Source organism: Globicephala melas, chromosome 12 (genome assembly GCF_963455315.2).
Source record: "Globicephala melas chromosome 12, mGloMel1.2, whole genome shotgun sequence".
NCBI classification, from domain to species: domain Eukaryota; kingdom Metazoa; phylum Chordata; class Mammalia; order Artiodactyla; family Delphinidae; genus Globicephala; species Globicephala melas.
Genome location: NC_083325.1, coordinates 72,763,022 through 72,778,486, shown reverse-complemented (window position 1 = coordinate 72,778,486; position 15,465 = coordinate 72,763,022). Strand labels below are relative to the sequence as shown.

General features: G+C 48.7%; 1 long non-coding RNA gene across 6 annotated transcripts in view; it reads right to left on the bottom strand.

The window, feature by feature from the left end:
* Window positions 1-15,465, bottom strand: part of LOC115854278 (uncharacterized) — a 395,122-nt gene that overhangs the window by 81,736 nt on the left and 297,921 nt on the right. For 3 of the 6 annotated variants that reach the window (XR_011377918.1, XR_011377920.1, XR_011377922.1), the window contains exons 6-10: window positions 4,315-4,430; window positions 3,980-4,229; window positions 2,660-2,728; window positions 1,749-1,958; window positions 493-1,180 (exon numbers count right to left, since the gene is read on the bottom strand). This is a non-coding gene — a long non-coding RNA (uncharacterized lncRNA). Of the gene's footprint in view, window positions 1-492; window positions 1,181-1,748; window positions 1,959-2,659; window positions 2,729-3,979; window positions 4,431-15,465 lie in introns of all 6 variants that reach the window. The other 3 variants (XR_009566280.1, XR_011377921.1, XR_011377919.1) reach the window with 3 other exon arrangements.

Sequence of the window (15,465 nt, the reverse complement as noted above, 5' to 3'; positions counted from 1 at the left end):
TTTTCTTGCAGGGGTGTTTGGGGAAGCATGATGCTGTTTTGCAAAAAAGAAAGTACAGGATTTCTGAAAAGACAGCCCCGGGTCTAAATGCTAGCTTTCTCCACGTATTCTCTGCCCACCTTTCAATAGAACAGTCTAATCCCCTTAAATCTGTTTCCTCATCGTCTTAGAAGGGAACATTTAAAAGGTACTTAATCTCACTAAGTTATTGCCACGGGAGCATGTTGAGACCCAGCATTGCACAGAGGCATCCTACACTCCGAAGGACTGCAGAGCTGAAGCCAGCCCGGGGTCCGTCACACCCATGTTAACACTGCACGCCTGGAAACTAAAACCCGTGCTGGGAAAGGGACTTGGCCAAGTTCTCTATGCCAAAAAGATGCCACATGGGGTACTGCCTCCTGCCCAGGCCTGCCGGAGTGGGGAGACAGAGCTGAAAAGTAAACTTCAAAAAACAAAGAAGAGAAAAAGAAACAAACTCCTCCGCCTTGCCTGGGGGTGAGAGCCTTGCGGTTCAAGTGGGACTGAAGAGGGTGGGGCTTTTAGCGCAGGCGCAGGACTGGTCAGGTGGTGAGTCCCCACCGCAGCCAATGAGAGCTCCCATCCAACCTGCAGCCACCCTAGGTCTGCGTGACTCCAGGGGTCCCCTGCTGCTGGGCATCCGAGTGGCCCATCACCCCAGGCTCTCAGACTCTGTTCTGAAGGAGAGAGACGGTAGCAGAGCTGGTGGAGTAGCAGTTTCAGCAGCTCCCGTGCCGATCGGCAGGTCTGCGTCTCTGTATCGGGGCGGCCTCATCTCTCTGTGCATCAGGAAAGCTCCATGGACATATTTGTTTACTCCATTTGCCGATATGCAGTTTGCACAATATTGAATCTGGAAAGGACACTGCATCCACTGACAGGAGTTTTCCCAGCTGTTACAAGAAAGAAAGAAAGAAACCAGCTTCACATTTTTTACATTTTGGAGTAAAAATAAAGACACTCTACCGTGTGCCAGGCTTTCCGATGGATGGTTCTCGGGGCGGGGAAGGCCACGTCCGTGGTCAGGCCACGCTCCCAGATCCAAAGTATTGTTGGATGGCTTTCTCCTAAACACTGTTGGCAGCTCCAGGGACGGCTCTTTTGGTAAAAAGGATGTGCTGGAACGAAACATGGGCCTCCAGCCAAGACACATTTCTTCCTATAAAACAGAAAACATGCACATGTCAGGATGCAAGAAGCCAAAGCCTCTTCAAGAGGGGAGGCATCCTCCTCCACAGCATCCCAGGAGAACGGGGGGAACAAGGCTGAGCTGGGCTTTGACCTGAGATGCGTGGTAGGGAGCAAAGAGCTGAATGTGTATTCCAGTCCTCCCCATCCCCCCACCTCTCCAAGCCAGGCTTTCAATCAGATGCCTTCTGTCAGCTTGCTTATATCCTCAGATTGGTCTAAACACCTAGCTCCAGTGTAAGGCATAATGAGGCCCTCCAAATCTGTAAGAGCAAAGACGCAAAGCACAAAGTCAGGGTAAGTGGAAGGAAGCCCAGGAGGGGGTGTTCTTCACAGACCCTGGACAGCCATTCCCCTGGATCCTCTCTTCTCACTCAGACCACACTCAGACCCTTCTCATCACAGATCCTTCCAGCCTTCTTGGCAGGCTCTGGGGAGCTGCACAGAAGCACTGCTTGTCCAAACATCATTCTACACGTGGCACAATTCCCTGGACCCTCCTACCCAGAGTGGGGTCCTCAGGGCACCGTCAGCCTCACCTGGAGGTTGGTTAGAAATGCAGAATCATCATGTCCAGGTGTTTCACAGGCACATGGAAAGTTTTACATGCACTGCCTGGGGGCTTCCTGGAGCATCCTCCTAACTGGACACATGTGCGTCCTTCAAGGTCCTCCAGCAGAGAAGGATGGACAATCGGTGAATCATGAAGTGACAAAGCCCCTCCTCTCACAGCACTCCCAGGTCACGGCCTGGGTGTGGATAAAAGGCACTTTGGACTATAGATCCCACAGCCCCCAGGACTCCAGTTTTCCCAGCCACCCAACCTCTACAGTAGGGGAGCATCTGCTCACACTTTCCCCTCACCATCTTGGAAGAGGAAAAACGGTAGAGCTCAATTCCAGGATGATTTAAGACACCAAATGAGAGTTAAAAAAAAAAAATCAGATCTGGGGTTCTTCATTGTGAATTTTTTACCCTTTAGCCAGAGTTTGGCTTTACCTGCTCTAGGGACAAAGGAGTCAGGTCCCAGGCAGCCTGGGTAAAGTTGGAAATTAAGGGTAGTTGTGTCCCTTGGGTGGACATCTGCAGGAGCAGTGGCCCATCGTGAAGCCCAGTTCTGTCTCATCATTTGGCTCTTTCAACGCTGTTGCTCTAGTCTGGTCACTGAATCTGGAGAACTTATGAGTTCATTCTTGGGCAAATCACCAAGCCCTGCAGATAACTCAACAGCGAGCTCCCATCAGGAGCAAAGTCGCCCTGCACACCAGCAAGGCTCACCAACCTGGATCCTCCCTCAACATCCAATGTGATGGTGACATAACCACCCAGCCCCTGTGATCAGTAAGCACAACCGCAGGCCTTCAGCGCTTCTCCGGGAGAAGCAGGGGCTACCTTTCCCTCCCGGTTTTGGCCCTCAGGACCTGGTCCATAAATATTACGAGTATCTCACCTTGTATGATGTGTGTGGCAGTTGGAAATGTTTGTTCTGCCGCCATAGCTGCTGCTTAGTGCTTACATCCTGTAAGGATAACGGGAACAGAATTGTATTTACTATCAATATGCTATTGGCGTGTGCTATAGAGAGTTTTCGTTTGGCATCATACACATAGATTATAAATTGCAGTTTTGGCCCATCACATCCAGTTGCCATTGGTCATGCCTGGAAACTAAAGCCTAGGGTGAGAAGGGGACTTGACCAAGTTCACCGTCCAAGTTTTGTTTTGTTTTTAAGGGCTGCAGCAGTCAGAGGGTTATAGCTGTTTAAAATTTTTTTCAGGTTAAAATTACTATAGAAGATTACATTCTATGAAACCGTGTGGATTTGGTTACCTTTTTTCCCATGTGTTAAAGCAGACACAAAATGACTTTCTGAGGAGAATCTTGGTCTAACCCACAGGTACAGCCTGGGTTATCTCCAAAAGGAGACATGAGAGCTTTCTATTCAGGCAGGAGTTCTTGTAAGGTGACACAATTTTGACAAGAGTGTGTTAATCTTATTCCCACCTTGGGTGACTATTAAAACATAAGGTTTTGCACCTACCCACTTCCCTGCAACAGAGAATATTTGCACTCTTAGCAGTTGTCAGAGAATGTAACCTTGAACTTGGTGTCACTCAAATCTCTCAGTTCCTCTTGGTGAGAGGAGTTTTATTTAGAGAGCATTTCCCGAGGGGAACTGTATTTGTTAAAATAATGCTAGCTACTCTAACAGACAAATCCGGAATTCTCAGTGGCTTGACACCATAGAGGTTGGCTCCTTGTGCATATCACGGTCTAGTGAAGGTTTTCTGGCTGGTGTCTTCCACCAGACCCTCAGTAGCCTGGGCTTCTTCCTCCCCGTGTCTCCACCTTCCTCTGGGTCCTTATAGCCTTCTCCTCTCAGCCAGCGGATGGGGAAAGGGATTATGGAGAGAATGTATTTACTTCCCAACCATTTCAGCCCAGAAGTGACACACATCACTTCTGCTCAGGCTCAGTGTCAAAGCCATGCCCAGCTGCAGAGGAGCCTGGGGAAAGTACTCATGTGCCCAGGAGGGAAGGAAACAGGCTCTGGTGAACTCAAAGTAGTCCCTGCCATGGAAATGCATTGCTCTAAATCCCTTAAATTGACCCAGATTAAGCCTGTCCATCTGAGAGCTGAGTATCTGGAGAGCAGCAAGTGGGCTCTGCAGAACAGCTTCTCTAGAACAGCAAGGAGTTGTGCCCCTGGTCTAAACAGAGACGAAAGAGAGACACTCGGCGGGCGGGGAGATGGAGGGGGATTTCATACTGATGTGTGCCAGGTGCCGCTGAGGTCAGCAGCTGGGGCCTGATGAAGCTTCTTTTCAAGGAAGAATCCAGGAAGAACATCACTCCGAGAATGTGACACGATTTCGGTGTCACTGGTATGCTTCCGCTGTGCTTCGTCCCGTGTCCTCGCATCCTGGCCTCACAGTGTGATGTGTGCCAACTCCACTCCTGTTCGCTTTTATTTCTTGGGCTGTGACTCATGCCACTTACTGTGCTTTCCTTGGCCTTGGCTGTTGAAAAGCTTAGACTCAGATCAATACAGCCCATCTGTAGCAAAATCGGTGAGACATTAAGGGATGTGTATTTTGAACCAACCTCACACCTGGCTCCATTCATCTCTCCTATTCTTCCATCTCCTGTGCCTCATTTTTTGTCATTTTTATGTCGTCTTGCCATAATCCAACTGTTTTTGTAAACTGCATCTAGTTCACCTGAGGAACACAATGGAATACAAGCAAATAGATTAACCACAGGATTATCAAACAAATACAAGAGTAGCAGTGATCCAGGAGCTACTAGAGAAAGTTGGAGACAGTGGCTTTTTCCCTTCTCTTCTTGCCAAGGTCTTGGCATTATGGGCGTGGCTGCTTCACTCATGGTGTCTCCTAATGAGCAAATCTCTTGCCTGTGCTCTGTGTAGCTCTGTGTGTGGCAGCCTTCAGGAAGGCACCTTCCCAGGTCTCAGAGCTCCCACACACTCCGGGAGATGGTAATCGCAGCTTGCTGTCTTTTGTATAGAATGACTGGTGTCATGGATGCCTCTCCCTCCCACTGGGCTTCTTCCCCATATCTTTGCATCCCAGTGCGCCTTTGTACCCAGCAATTGCTCTAACACACCAACCACTAACACCTCTGAGTTCCATGGCAGAATTAGCCAAGGGGCAGCACAGCTCACGGTGAAAAGCAAGTCTCAGAGAAGAACTCCCCACAGAACAAATAGGCAAACAAAACAAAATGAAAGCAAACTCATAGATCCAGAGAGTACACAGGTAGATGCCAGAAGGGAGGTGGGCGATGGGGTGGGAGAAAATAGGCAAAGGGGACTTAGAGGTACAAACCTCCAGTTATATAATAAGTCACAGGGATGTAATAACATACGGAATGTGATCAATAATATTGCAATAATTTTGTATGCAGACAGTTGGTTACTAGATTTATTGTAGTAATCATTACATAATGTATGCAAAAGTCAAATCATTATGTAGCACACCTGAAACTAACATAATATTGTATGTCAACTATATTTTATTACAGAGAGAGAGAGAAAGAAAGGAAGAGAAGCACTATTCAGTATGGTAGCTACTCGCTACATGTGGCCACAAACACTTGAAATGAGGCAAGTTTGAACTGAGATGTGCTGTAACTATAAAATTTTGAAGACCTAGTACAAAAGAAAAAAATAAATTATCACATTAATAATTTTTAACATAGAACAGGAATTCTCATCTAACCTCTCACCACTAAGTTCCGGAGGGGCACTTGCCTGGGATTCATGTTAAAAGGGAGAGACTGGGGATTCTATACCTCTGCCTACAAGTTTTAGCCCCCTGTCTAATGCACTCAGCTCTGAGACTCAGCCCAGAGAACAAAGACTTTGAGGTATTATTCATCTGTATCATGTGGGCTTTGTTTTCAAGGACAAAAACTATTAAGGGGAAAAGTCATTTTGGGATTTTCTTCTTTAGTAAAATTAAATATTACCTGGAGCATCTTATCTTTCTCAAGTACGGAAGTTCAATTGCCCACCCTGGGTCCTCTGAATAGCAACTAAGGAAGATAAAAATATTTTCCTGTTCAGAGATGATTTTAGTTATCACAGCACTAAATAGATGGCAAATGAGCAACCGGTTTACAAATGTTTGTTCATGAAGCCTGAATCTGTTGTTTGAGAGAATCTGGGAGGAACCGCTGAGGAAGTCAATGACCAGTGGGTGAAAATGTTTTAAGTGCACATGATAATGCTGAAGGCTGGCTCACGGAGAACACATGGAAGAACAGGACCTCAAACCAAATGATCAGGTGCATCTGAAAATCAATATGCCTGCAACACAGATCTGTGTCCCTTATCCTGAGCTAGGGAGAGCTCCCAGTTGCCCTGCAGCCCAGAGAGGCACCCCCTTGAACTGCCAAGATGCCCCAACTTCCATGCCTTGCACCCTGCCTGGCCCCACATCACCTCCCTTTTGTCCATTTACCCCTTAAGCATCCAGGCTTCCCCTCTGAGAAGCATGTGCTCCTACACCCTTCCTCAGCCGTGCACACATCCTCACCTCTTTGCTCACAGCACAGGCCAACAACCCAGTGCTCCTTACCACGCACATATTATACTGTTAATTCTCTTGTTATTTCTGTCCTCTTGGTCCCCCAATTTCTTAAAAATGACCCTCAGTGACACCTGACTCCAAGAAATCAATCCTTCAGTCTCCAGAGAGGGACATAGAACCCCCACAAGCAGAGGATTCAGTAGAAGCCACTAATGGTTCAGTTATCTTCCAAATAAACCCATTTATTCATCAGCAGAAACTCATCCAAAGGCCCATGGACAGAAGTCAGGGGGTCAATGAAGTTAGACGGGGAAAATGTCTATCTTTATTTTCACTAACCTCTAACTGAACTATAGCATTTCCCTCAATTATGAATGTGAGCAATAAACCACAGTAGTTTTAGCAATGCTATGAGTTGTCAACAGTAGAAATCAGATATTTTAGTATGTTACGATTGTTGCAGATTTCTCAAAATATTATTTATTTCAGAAATATGTCAGTTATTCAACCCATAAGTAGATCTTGCTTTTTGATGAGTTAATAAAGAAGCACATATATGACTGTACCACACATGTTTTATTTATATTTTGATAACTGTATGTCAATATAATTAGTTTCCTTTGTAATCCTATATATTTTATTTTGTGCATTTAAAAACATTCTGAGAATGAGTCCTGTCTTAGTCTGGGCTGCTATAACAAAATACCACAGACCAAATGGCTTAAACAACAAACATTGATTTCTCACAGTTCTGGAGTCTGGAAGTTCAAGATCAAGTCAGTGTCTGGTGAAGAAACTCATGCAGATAGCTACCTTCCTGTTGTACCCTCACATGGCAGAGAGAGAGCATCTGTCTCACATCTCTTCTTTTTAGGGCACTAATCCCATTCATGAGGGCTCCACCCTCATGACCTAATTACCTCCCCAAAGCCTACCTGCAAATACCATTACATTGAGGGTTAGGGCTTCAGCATATGAATTTGGGAGACACAAACATTCAGTCCATAGCAAGTCCATTGGCCTCACTAGATGCCAGAAGAGTTTATGGAAAAAAGGGAAAAGATTGTTAGCCACCCTCCCATGACCCCCATGAAGCATGCCCCCACCACAAAGATCCCTGTGACAACACCAGCCACAGAGTCTTCAACAATAGCTCTCCAAGCACTTTACAGACCTGAATTCTCTTAATTCCTCAAGAGGTGATAAATATCCACATTCATGTCAAAAGCAGGAAACTCATTTTTTAGATTCTTTTCCCATATCGGCCATTACAGAGTACTGAGTAGAGTTCATTGTGTGTATATGTCAATCCTAATCATCCAATTTATCCCTCCCCGCCTTACCCCCTGGTAACTATAAGTTTATTTTCTACATCTGTGACTCTATTTCTGTTTTGTGGATAAGTTCATTTGTAGCCTTTTTTTAGATTCCACATATAAGTGATATCATATGATATTTGTCTTCCTCTGTCTCACTTACTTCACTCAGTATGAGAATCTGAAAAAGAGTAGATATACGTATATGTGTAACAGATTCACTTTGCTGTACACCTGAAACTCACACAGCATTGTAAATCAACTATACCCCAACATTTTTTTTAAAAAAGCAGGAAACTCAGAGTTTAGATGCAGCACAGGGGCAGAAAGGGGTAGCGGGAAGCACTGAGAGGCCAGGAGAGCTGGTATCTGGGGCTCCTCAGGGTCTGTTTCTCCGGAAGAGGAGCTGAGTGGCCTCCACCCCCACTCTGTGAAGGCCCAGTTATGCCACGCGCAGAGGTGAAAGTCAGGAGGGTACAGCCGCAAGACCACCTCCTCAGGAGCAAAACCCAGCCCAAAATGCTGATACCAGACCGACAGGGCAACTCTCTCAACTCTCACAAGAAAGGAAGAGGAAATTCTTTTGTGAACGTAATTCCGAACTGGGTGAGAGATATTGTGAGCTGCTCAGTTCCCTGCCCCTCGCACTAATTACACGAGCGCTCAGGGTTAATTTGTAGGCGCGGACCATATTGCTGAGCGCACATTTTTTCTGGGTTTCAACCACTCTACTTCTCAAGTTGAAATTACTTTGCTGCAACTTTTCTTTCTTTCTCTCACCTTTAACTCTAAGTCTGTCGGCATGTTTTCCTTTGGCAGTTTGGGAAAAAAAGTAAAAAGGGGGCCAAAAAAAAAAAAAAGGTTATTTGATCCTTTGAAGAGAGAAATTCTGCTCATGGATTTTCTGCATTGAATTCATTGGAGAGAAAAGAACGATTGAGTGAACAGAATGGGAAAGGGAGGACAAGGAAGGGCACAAGCAGCTTTGATCTCCTCCAGGGGGAGGTAGGGCAGCTGCCCCCTGCATCCCCCAGATATCCCAGGGCATCCGGGCTCCCCGCCAAGCCCTTGGAGACCCTTCTGCAGCCAGGCCACACCCACCTGATTGGTGAACTCTGGGCTACAGGTTCTTCAAACAGCGCAGAAGAGGGGAGCGTGAGACTGAGCCAGAAATGCTCGCATTCCCCTCCTGGTGCTCACTGCCTCGGGCACTTTGATCAGAGGAAGAAAAGCTGAGAACTAAGAAATCATTCTGAGCGCCAGCTGAGAGAGGGAGAGCTGATAAACCAGGGAAATACTCTTTGTAACATAAGCTTGTATTTCTTCCTTCATCTCTAGGCATAAGGAGGGAAGGCAGAATATGTGGTCATCAATACTAGGTGATAAATGCTCAGAACTTCTGGGTCAGCTCAAGGGCTCACTCTAGGCTGAGAAAGAGAAAACACCTAACATCTAACTCAGGGCAGGCACCGAGCGAAAAACACAGACTCTTACTGCTGCTCCCCACTGCAGAGCCCTCTGGAAATGTACTCCTGACTTTGAGCAGAGCTTTGCTGTCAAGGAGCTATGAGTACGACAGGGCAGTCATTAGGACTCAATTCTGTTTAAAGAACAAAATCCTTAGTGCTTAATAAGTGCTGGGCATCATGCTAGAAAAATCCGGAGTCCAAAGATGAATGGGAGTTGGGGTGCCCACTGTTTACCACAGTAAACTGATAATAACTCAGTGATAAGTGCTATAAAAGCTGTATTCACAAGGTCAAGGATAGAAAAGAGGGAGTGGCAATGATTCATTAACTGGGACAAGTGATGTCTGGGAAGGCTTCCTTGCAGAGGTGATAGGCAAGTTGGGTTTTAACAAATGAATAGGAAGAAAACATGGCATGAGAGCAATGTTCTATACTAGAGAAAGAACACATGCAAAGAGGCAGAAATGTGAAATCTGGAGGTGTGCTCAGCAGTCAGGGTTGGCTGGGGTCCAGTGTCTGGGGAGGCGTGGAGTCTTGACGGATGCGCCTGCAGTAAGGTCACAGAAGACCTTTGCCCCACTGCACCTAGCTCTCCAGGGATTTTATCCTGGTGGAGTGGTTTTAAGAAAGTAACGTGATCAGAAGGGTGTGAGTGTGTGAATGTGTTGTGCATGTGTATCCTGGCAGCAGGGTGAATCAGAGGTGTGTAAAATACAGCGATTTCCCCTTTGGACAAGCTGATTTTAAGGCACCTCCGGAGACACAGGCAGGCAGCAGCAGGAGATGTGTTTCCGTCACTCAGGGGGGGAATCTGTGCTGAAAATGCAGATCTGGGAGCTGCCAGGCTAACGGTGGTGGCTGAAGTCAGAAAGACGAAGAAACAGACATGAAGCCGCCACCTCTGGACCCTGGTTCTGCCAAGTGGCTCCCTGCTTTAGAAATTCCTAGAACATCAGACCTGAATGGTTCATAGAGATTAGCCCTCATCCCCCATTTTGCAGATAAGGAAGCTGAAGACTGGTGGCAGCTGCAGCCTTCGCTCTCTGGTCACCGGATTCCCAGCTCTGCCTCAGCCTTGACTGGCCTGCCCACTGTGTCTAAAATGGACCAGAGGTGGGAGGAGAAGAGAGAGACGTAAGGGATTGAGGTGGCAGAGGCCAGATTTAGAGGGAGTCAATCTATGACCAAGAAGATACGGGGAAGACAGAGGATATTAAGCAATAGAATGAGAAGGGGGCTGCAGGTTTCCAGTGTGGTGCCTTCTTTTTCTCCACCTGGTGAGCTCTCTCCAAGCTCAAAGGCCGTCTCCTCCATGAAGCCTCCCAACGAGCAGAGCCCAGAGTGACCTCTCCCTTCCCTAACCTACAGGAGTCCTTCTTGCATGGTGTGCCCACATTTAGCCATAAATTAGAACCTGCTGTATAGCACAGGGAACTGTACTCAATCCTCTGTAATGACCTATCTGGGAAAAGAATCTTAAAGCGAAAAACGAAAAACAGAAGTAGTCACAGATGTAGAAAACAAACGTATGGTTACTAGGGGATGAGGGGGTGGGGAGGGATAAATTGGAAGATTGGGATTGACATACACACACTGCTATATATAAAATAGATAACTAATAAGAACCTACTGTATAGCACAGGGAACTCTACTCAATACTCTTTAATGGCCTATATGGGAATAGAATCTAAAAAAAGAGTGGATAGATGTATATGTATAACCGATTCACATTGCTGTACACCTGAAACTAACACAACGTTGTCAATCAACTCTACTCCAATAAAAATTTAATAAAAAAGAATTATCCGTGGGCAGGTCTCACGTTGCTCTCAACTGTGAATAGTGGATGGATATCATTGTCTGAACGCCCAGAACTGAGCAGGGGTGGGCCTGCCACAGAGTGGGGTCTCCATAAACAGGGGCTAGAGGAATCAATGCTCACTGGGAGGACACGAGAGAGCAAGGCTGGCAGAAACAGATCCGGGGATGAAAAACCGAGCAGGCAGACAAGGAAAATGAGAGCAGAGCTCAAGAGAAAGCTGTGGGGCTGCCAGCCTTCAGGAGGCCCAGCCCAGCCCCCAGGCCCCGCCTGAGTCACAGGCAGGAGAAAGCATGAGTGATCTGATACCAATCATGCCAGCTGTGGCAGAGGCAGTACGGGATGATCTAATAGATATTTTCCAGCCTTCATGTGTATTATCCCCAAACAAAATGACATGTGCTTCCCAGCAGCTCCTCTCTGGTTATGAGCACTATAATTAAGTACAAAGTACACACCCACCTCAGTCTGCACAGAGAGGGCGGGGAAGCCAACCATGGCCCAGCAAAGCTGTCTGGCTGAATCAGTGCCGAGTCCCAGCCTCAGATCGCTGGCCCTCAGACTCGGCAGCCCCGTGCTGGCCTCTGCGAGCTTGCAGTCCACTCAAGACCCCAGGGAGTCAAGGAGGAGGCCGTGGGCTAGGGGAGTGCGGGCAGGATTCTAGCCCCTGTGCTGCACTAAATGGGGGTCCTTCTCGTCTTGAGTCTCCAGTTTCTCATCTGGTGTCCCCACCAGGTTAGTCTCCCCGTCACATGAGCCTGGGTTCCCTCTTTGCTCAGGCCAGAGGCCTCAGCAGCTAGAGGCCCTCAAACAGCAGCCACGGCTCTGGCAGGCATGGGACGTTCCTTTAGGACCCTGGCTGTCCCCAGAGCCCCCATCACAGCCAACCCAGGTCTGCTCAGAGGTGGCTTTGGGAACACATGTGTGGATTCCACCAGAGGCATTTAGTAAGTTTGGAACCACAGCGAGATTCCCCTCCCAGACCCAGTGCCGGGCCCAAGCTGGAGGCAGTGACTCTTGTGACAGGGACACTAAGCACTGGGTCAGGTCTTGTCCACCCCCAAGTTTTAAGGGCCCCTGCCAGGCTGCAACAAGCCAAGGGACCCAGACCAGTCAGATCCTCAGAGTGGTCCCCGGTGCCCCAAACTCCCCAAGCTGTGCCCGCTGATTGGCAAGGACCCGGACCTGCCCTGCGGCTTCTTTGTTGCACTGTAACTAGACTCAGCACACGAAGGGCCCCCAAACCCCTTTCCTTGCTGTTTTTTCCAGGAATAGATCATATGCATCTCCTCTAGCCCTGGACTGACCCCAGATTTTCCTGCCGACTGTCCCCCAAGGTCTTCCCAATCTGGGCTGGCCAAATCCAAGCCAGACTCAGGGAGGCAGAGATAGAAGCAGAGACTGGGAGGGGTACGGCAGTCAGAGCATGAGATTCAACATCTGGAGAAATGCTCCGGGCACTCAGGTCTCCTCTCCCCATCCTGGAAAGTCGCCACAGGCGCAGAGCAGTGAAAAAAGAGCCTGCGGGTTCCGCCAAAACAGCATTGGATTGAGGAAGTTGGAGTTTAGGCATCAAGTCCTGTGGTCCTTCCTGCCTCTCTGCGTCCCTCCCCTCTCTGCATCCCACAATCACTGCCCTAGATCGCCGATGACTTCTTCTTCCAACACAACTGTCCTGCACCTGCCAGATGGACCTTTATAAAGTGGTTTCTTCCCGATGTCATCCCCCAGCTGTAACCCACAAGGAGATCTCCATGCCCGAGAGGTGAAGCCTGCTTAATCTGTTCCTCATTGCCTCCCAAGGCTGCTTCTCAACTTCACCTCCAGTCTCATCCCTTTCTTCCTCCTCTCCCACGTGCTTCTCCCCAGCCAGCCAGGACAGTCTACTTCGGCCTTCCTTCTGCCCTTCCTAATTTCCCCCAAGGCCACGTCCTCAACGCTCAGCCCAGCCTTCCGTCTGTGTAGACGCTCACCCTCACCTCGCCGGCTCACGCCACAGCACAGTCCTGGCCCCTGGGACCCTGCCTCTTGGGCACCTCTCAGTGGTCTTGTGAATTATGGTCCCCAGCTCCATCCTCCTCCCACTTCACAGTGAGGCGGTGGGGATGCTGTCGTGAGGGGTCTTGCTGAGGTGGGACTCTTGCTACGGCCCTTACTACTGTTCAAGGATTCCTGCCACTCTCTGACCAGAGACAGCCCACGGAGGGCACCCTGCACCCTCCTGTCCACATTTTTCTCCACTGTTCTTACCACATTCTGACACGATATTTATTTAATGTGTGTTTATGTCTCCCCCCCCCAAAAAAAATTCTACGAATAATAACTCTATGAGGGGAGGATTGTTTTTCTGGTTTTGTTCTCAGCTCTATCCTGTGTCCAAAACAGTCTCTAGCCCATGGAAGGCACTCTATAAATATTTGTTGAACAAACGAATGACCGAGTGAATGACTGAATGCTATCATAAGCCCCAGCCACACAGCATCCCTGTGTAGGTAGATTCTTTCCATGTGAAGCCCTTAGAGAAGCCTGAGCTGAGGTAGAAGGACCCCTGGCTTGGGGCTCAGTTCCCCTGAGACCCAGCAGGAGCAACTTTCCTGTCCACAACCTCAGTTTTCCTGCATGTAAGATGACAGGGCTGAGGGGTGCCTGCGGCCCATGTGCTGAGATCCTGCAGACCTTTCCCGAAAACTGCCCGCAGGCCCTGCCTGGAGCCCAGCGGGCTCTAATTAGGAGCTGGTCTTATCATTTTTATACTTTAATTCTCTCTGATCAACACCACTTTAATGACGGGCCTCTGTGCGGTGGATCCTACACTCACTGAGCAAGGCCACAGCTCCATGTGGAAGACCTGCTTCCCCAGGGACACAGCAGAGCCCCCCGGCTAGTTTCCTGCCCTGGCCCTGACCCACACCACTCTCACCCTCCCCTCCCCACCGCTCTTTCTTCTCGCCCAGACCAGCGTTGTTGGCCCTTTCTTTCTCTGCCTCATCGTAGGGACTTCAAGGAAGGCCCAGGCCCCAGGGGTGGGTTTCCCTCTCAAGGCTTCAGGGAAGAGTCAAGATGGGCACTCTGAACTGGCCTTTCCATCCAGGTCCGTCCAGGGCACGTGGACATCCCGCCAACCTATGGGACTAGAATATGTTTTCATCTAGACTTGAGGGTTATATTGTTATTTCTACAGTGAAGCCACTGTCCTCGCCAGATCAAACTGAAATTTTTCTCAAAAAGCGCTGTCCTAGGAGGAGGTGGCCCTCCCCACGCCGTCTCTGGGCGGGTTTGGGGGCGACAGAGCTGAGGCCTCCAAGGGCAGGAGGCAGGATCTGACTTGGCAAGAGGAGGGAGGCTGGAGGGGGTTTGGGCAGGATGAAAGGTTTGAACAAGGCTCCAGAGAAACACCTTTCTGAGTTGGAAAATCCTTGACACAGGGCTGCAGCAGCCTCCTGGAAGGTCCATGCTGGCATATAAAGGACTGCTAGGGGGGCCTGGCCTGCACTTTAGGCTGGAGAAAAGGACACAGTGTCAAGGCCAAGAGGCAGCTTAGGGAGAATGTTAGCATGAGCAGGGATGCTCTAAACCAGACCGCCTGTGTCCCAAGCTGGCGGTACCACCACCCACTGGCTAGTAGCTGCGCAGTTTCTTAACATCTCTCCCCATCTGAAAGTGGGACTAACGAGAGCACTTCATAGGGTTGCTATGGCAATTAAATGTCTAATTACGAATAAAGTCTTAGGTCAGTGCCTGGGACAGAATAGACACTCAATGAATGTCTGCTATTATTATTTTTATTTTTATTATTATCATTATGATGATTCCTCCAAAGCACCATTGCCCACATCACCACCAGCACCACCACTCAAGACATCCCAAATTATCAACACGTGGAGCCTCAACACACATCCTCTGGCCTCCTCTGAACTCCTCCTCAACAGAAATTGTGCAGCTCACCCTGAAGGGCCACATTCCAGTTCCCAGGGCAGCAGAGTCCCCAGGCTCTGTCTGAGGTCCCCAATATCCTGTAATCGTGAGAAATCACAAGGCAGTCCTTCATCAGAAGAAATCAGTCCACCCCACGGAAGAGGAGATGCCCCCCGACTGCTCGGATCATCCATTCCCTCTCCACCTCTCCCTTTGCCACCTGTGCCTTCTCTCCAGAAGCTGAGGTTAGAGCCCCACGCCCAGAGCACCAGCAGTCTCTCCAGACCAATCAAGAATCTGCCTCTTACGGGGAAGACCCGCTACCCATCTCCAGCCTCTAGTTTAGACCATGATTTCAACTGCCAAAAAAAATCCATGCAAATTGGGGCCAAATTGAAAATCTGTTCATCACTTCTCCTGGTGCCTAGGGTCCCTTGCTGGGGAATCTTTAACAGGCTCAGGTCATCTGAAGTCAAAGAAGAGAGAGGAGACAGATGGAGTCAAGCATTTTTACAGTGATTCTTAAGGACGATCCTGTGGAAACCCCCTCTGCCCTCACATGCTGCAGTGGGGAAGTCTCATTCCATGACCTACTCTTACTAAAGATATTTCTCCCCACACCTGATGGCTCGGGCACGTTTCTGCGGGGACTCACTTGCACAGTGGCCTGCAGGAGGGATGTT